Source organism: Varroa destructor, unplaced genomic scaffold (genome assembly GCF_002443255.2).
Source record: "Varroa destructor unplaced genomic scaffold, Vdes_3.0 BEIS01000002.1, whole genome shotgun sequence".
In the NCBI taxonomy this organism is placed as follows: Eukaryota; Metazoa; Arthropoda; class Arachnida; order Mesostigmata; family Varroidae; genus Varroa; species Varroa destructor.
This window is the reverse complement of record NW_019211455.1, coordinates 41,662,290-41,667,695: the sequence shown is the minus strand read 5'-3', so window position 1 is coordinate 41,667,695 and position 5,406 is coordinate 41,662,290. Positions and strand designations below refer to the sequence as shown.

Here is a 5,406-nt window from a genome sequence, read left to right as displayed (position 1 = left end):
AGAGGATGTAGGGCATTAAAAAGCGTACCTCGCGGTTTTTAAATTGAGTTTATAAATCATTATCGTCTCTCTCTCTCTCTCTCTCTCTCTCTTAACGAAATAAAAATGACTTGATTTTATCGCAAATCCTCGTTTCTGATCTACCACCGTACCTCAGATACAAACATAGTACATCACATATGTGATACTGATTAGTTCAGTAAATCGATTAACAAAAACAATCAGTTAGTGAAGTCAATCACCAATCAAGAATAATACACATTTATATCCATTTTAGAAACCCTCGAGTATAATGCATTCAAAATAGCTTTGTACCCCATTTATAACAAAGTCGCTCGTACTAATGGACAACTACTATATTTCTCTTGATGTGTTGCTGTTCTACAGCCGTGATGGCCCGCAGCTATATTTGCACAGCCTCATCAGAATTAATATACTATTCGTCCTTCCAAATTTGGCCTACATCATCTGCTTCATCTGGTTTGAGTCTCACTTCATTGGGCGACTGCTGTGGATCATTCGGCTACTTCCCATGCCGTTTCTTCACACCTCAGCAAAATCTATGAATGCTTTGGCCATCAACTGCGCCGTGGCTCGCGCCCTTTTGCACCCGTCGCTGCTACGCTGTTTTCACCCGGGTAATCAGGCCAGAAGACGCTGTCGCCGCCATTGCAAATCATGTAGCTATTAACTCCCCCATCGAAGTAGCACCACAAGGTTTAACAGGCTCCCAATTCAATTCCGTGCTTCAAATACCCCTACTGCATCGACAGCCTACGGCCTTCTCGGTGGCTATCGGCAACGCGTCTTCTAATCCAACCGAATGCACATTCAGCCTTAACTAGAGTAACCGCAAATGATTCTCCCACAAGTTCAAGCGCAATATTTCGGCCGCCAGCGGCATCGGTCCTGCAAGAGGTCCAAACACACGCCAAGATACGCTTTTGCTTTACCGAGAGTGCTATTTCGGAACAGCAGACAGCGGCAATCTCCGTCGCAGGGGAAGTATGTCTGGGTTAGGGGATGTCCATGCAAATGCCCGTTGCTACAAACACAGGTCTTGTAGTAGCTCCCGTCTCACCGTCTGTTCCATTACAACTAATCACTGAACGCGTTTCCCGGGACGATATTGATACAAAGGAAGCTACCTCCCAGGTGGACAGTGGTCGACTGCCCTCGACCCCAATTTTAAATTGGGTTTTTACAAAATCGAAAAAGTTAGACGAGAAAATGCCCCTTAAAATTAGACAGTTCAATTGACTGTATTATTAATCACAATAAGACCCTGCAATAAGAGTCGAAGGAAGATATTATTATTAAGGGACTTTCCTTATTAAGGGACATATAACAAAGCGTACCTTTGAGATCTGAGAAACATTTTGACAACATGCCGGACGGCCCGATGGTGAGCAGAAATATCCCATGGTAGCTGGGCTTGCAAATACCAAACCTGTTTATGACTGTTAATTTTGTTCCGTTTCTTGAAATGTTCTAAAAACACGGGTTTTTAGCCGAATCCGGTGGTGGTTCTCGTAGTGGCGAAAAATTGAGCCTAAACCTAATCTTGATCAAATGTATGAAAATCATTAGAGAGCCCATAATTGATTTATTAGTCATGGCATCGCATGGGATCGCTCCACCGTCTATTACGCCTCTTTGCAATATTCATCTCACCTGATTCCGGTGTCGTCAGAAACCTTCGACCTTAAACGTTATGATTTCCGACCTTATCGTTCAGATCGTCCGAGAGCCCTGCGGCGTCGGTTTGTGACACGGACCATCTCTCGACATCGGGAATCGCCAATTAGACGTAACGCAATCGGGCCGACAACGAAAGGGCTTACGATCCGCCGACCAAGAACCTCACGCCAAGTGAGGCTATGACGATCCGAATAAATTATCCCAGGATATGACTGATTCACGATATGCAGTTCGACATACGATTTGAAGAGCGCTGTGGCCACGCTCTACCGATGACCCGCCCACACCCGGAAGTTAATTCACGCCAGATTAATTATGCTGGCGGTAATTGCTATCCGACAGGAATTTACATAGGCTCAAGTAAGCAGAAAAAAGCAAAATCACTTGAAGGTAAATTAGCAGACAATAGAAATGAAAACACCGAGCCTCGGTAGTAGGCTATTTGAAGGTAGTAGCTACTACCTTCAAATAGCCTAGAGATATTAACGTTTCCGATAAGATATCAACATTATATAAGTTATGTGAGTGTTCGTGTAGGAGTTATCGTTCAGGCTTTTAAACAAAAAGGCTATAGAGAATGTGTTAAAAAACACAACCTATATATAGCATTATCTAATGAGATTATGCATACTAGGGTAAAAGCATTACCGTATTATAGGCAATAAACAACTTGTTTTGATATATATAAATAATACTACCAGAAATGCGTACAAAACACTAAAAGTTTACTAGTAATAATTAACTCTCTGACTAAATAGAACAAATTAAAAAGATCGTGCGATATAAAGATTTGCGACGAGAGTAAACAACCAGACATGTTAGATTGTATGTCGAGCAAAATACCGAGCTGCAGTGCGAAAAACATAGCCACAAGGGTAAAATCAATTTTATAGAATGTCCCCGAGGTTGTCACCTCTATCAAGTGGCGCTCATCCTAAAAAATGACCAGGAGTTACCAAACTGCAATCATCTCTACTAGGCTTACAAGAAATTCATGCTAATTATTTATGAGTATAAAGGCAACTCCTCACGACTAAAAAGAACACTTCTTTTGCTGTACATTTCTATACGATATACACATGGCTCTACGATCGTTGTATTTTCGTTAAACGAAGATTTTGGAAAAACAAAAACCTCACGAACAATATTGCGTTAGAGATACAGCAATTTTCTCCAACCGTCCTGTTAAACCTACATACAGGACAAATCCTACCCTACCATAACACTTATCTTGTTCACTAGGACGAATGAAAGCTCCGTGCTCGAAGAATTTTAATATTTAGCGAGTTGGTTTGTTCCGATTAGAAAACAGGTCCATGAAACCTGGGAAAATCGGATTCGTGTTACAAACATTTGAAACTTCCCGTAGAGTTAAGAACAACTTAACACTGTTGTCATTTTGAGTCGACTAGTGGCACCTGCGCGGTAACCCCGGTGCGCGCCAAATTCGCTTCTTCCACAGAAGTTCCGGTGGAAACCGGTGATACGAAGTACTTAGTTAGAATTAAGTTCATTTACCTGTGTACGAGTTACCGCAGATTTTTTCGAAACACAAAATGCTCTTTCTAAAGCTTGTTCAACAAGATACATATGATGGCATCTTCCCTGACACTTAAATTTGACCCAGGTCTACAGATAGCTACATCCAGATATATGTGTATATACACCTCAACGTATTATCTCCGCAAAAAACACTGTTTCACATGGTTAGGTCAAACCTAAAGAATATTACTTTTGTTAATTCATCCGTTTTATGTTCCTCGTCGCTGACCATCCTTTAACTGTGATGTTTTCGTTAGGCACCAGACCACGGAAGTGAAGATGGCTCAGATAAAACTTCGTCCAACGCCTGTTTTTTAGTCTGATCACCTTCACGCTGTCGATACATCATATCATGTGATATAATCTCTGTTATGTACCTCTTTTTACTAATTAAAATTTCGTTTATTTATCTTTTTTCCGAGATTCTCTCCGAAAAGATTACCTGATTTCGGCTTTTAATCATACCGATAGTTGCTAATACAGTTACAGAAGTTACAAATCTGTCGTCATATATTACTATTTATTGACAGGCTGTATTCTGGATGCTGTCCCCAAAAACCTTATTTATTTCACTAAGCTTTGCAGCAATGGGACGCGGGTGTTAACGGGACAAACAGATTCCAATTGAAACAGTGCAGAAGGGTAAATATTTTTGATACACTGTCAGAGAAACATCTAAAAGTCGATTGATTTATCAAAATGTCTCCCACTCTTAACGATTGCAACCTGTGTGCTGATTTTATTGCTGTTGTAGCAGCTGCTGTTAGATCATGCTCAGTCAGATACGAGCCTGACTTGGAAGAAGACCTTTCTAAAATAAAATTCAATGCATAATGTTGGAATGATTGACTTCGTAAATGATTAGTGTTTATTGTCACACAGCCCCTGTAAATTATAATGTCTGACATTAGCAGATCCCAGGTACAGATCCCACAAAGGTAATATCTTGCATCAATCTCTATCTACAGAATGTCTAACATTTACATAGATGTTTTATGTCCTTTTGCATGTTAGCTATTTCTCTTTCTCTCTTTATCCCTCTCGATTCGGCCCTTATCAAGGGCGAACGCTTTGCAAGTGTCTAACTATACGTTTACCTCTGTTTTTCTTAAAATGTAGGCTTTACTTTTGACGGGACCCTTACAAAAAGCAGGCTCTGATTCCCAATTTTAACTATTATTGCTATTGTTTGGCTCGATTTGATCTTAGCATTTTTATTTTCGGCAGTGGAGCACTATATATGCTTAATCCGATCTCCTGTCGTGCATCTGTTATATCCCTAAACTCTGCAGTAACGCAGTTCACTCTTTGAGTATGGTTTTTGCCAAGGGCTATGTACACATTTTTATCAGTTTATCTGTATAGCCATTCGACAAAATTATTGCTTTTACAGTACGGCGAACGAGGAAGAGCAGTGACAAATGAAAGGCGCTAATATAGACGTCAGCCAAACAAAACCGTCCCACTTGGGTAGTTTAGTAGATATGTTCCCATCGTTATCAATAGAGGCGTTACTTTCTCTTAGAAGGAAAAAAATAGATCTGTGAAAAAACGGTTGTTAGCACAAGGTTTGTGGTGATTGGCTAAAGGTCCCTTGAATGAACGGGCAAAGCAAAGGCTTCGAAGACTAGCTAGTGATCTAGTTTTCCTCTATCGGCATCTGAGCTATTACAAAGGACGAGCTTAGAACTAATAAATAGGCTTAATTAATTCCTATTATCAAAATGTATCTGTAGGTTTTTCACAAAATCGTACAAACACTACTAATAAAAAACCAATGTTCAAACCTTAGCAAAGCTAGATCAGAAAGTGATGCAAAATATGAAATCAACTCATTAAGATTATATAAATAAAGTAAATAATTAAGGTTGGAATATACGAGTCAAAATATGCTGCCCAACTGTACGTAGGTATTATACCTAAAATACCATACCTAAGAGTTCAACTCAAAAACAAATTGCGATATGGCGGTAACTGACAACTGACCAGCATACTTCTTTCGTTGACCGACGCATGGTTGGGCCAACTCCACTATGTCAAATTGAATCCAGCGATCAACATTGACGGTTGATCAGGTTTGATCCTTACCTATGTCCTAATCACACTGAAATCGTTCCCGCACATTTTTCGAAACTGATAGTTCCTAATAAAAAAGAACAAATG

The 5,406-nt window shown here is 40.0% G+C and overlaps 1 long non-coding RNA gene across 1 annotated transcript in view; it reads left to right on the top strand.

The window, feature by feature from the left end:
* LOC147757822 (uncharacterized) overlaps positions 1–4,085 on the top strand; it is a 7,256-nt gene extending 3,171 nt beyond the window's left edge. Inside the window, exons 2-3 of the long non-coding RNA XR_015321805.1 lie at positions 388–2,061; positions 3,501–4,085. This is a non-coding gene — a long non-coding RNA (uncharacterized LOC147757822). The remainder of the gene's footprint in view (positions 1–387; positions 2,062–3,500) is intronic.
* Positions 4,086–5,406: the final 1,321 nt, after the last annotated feature.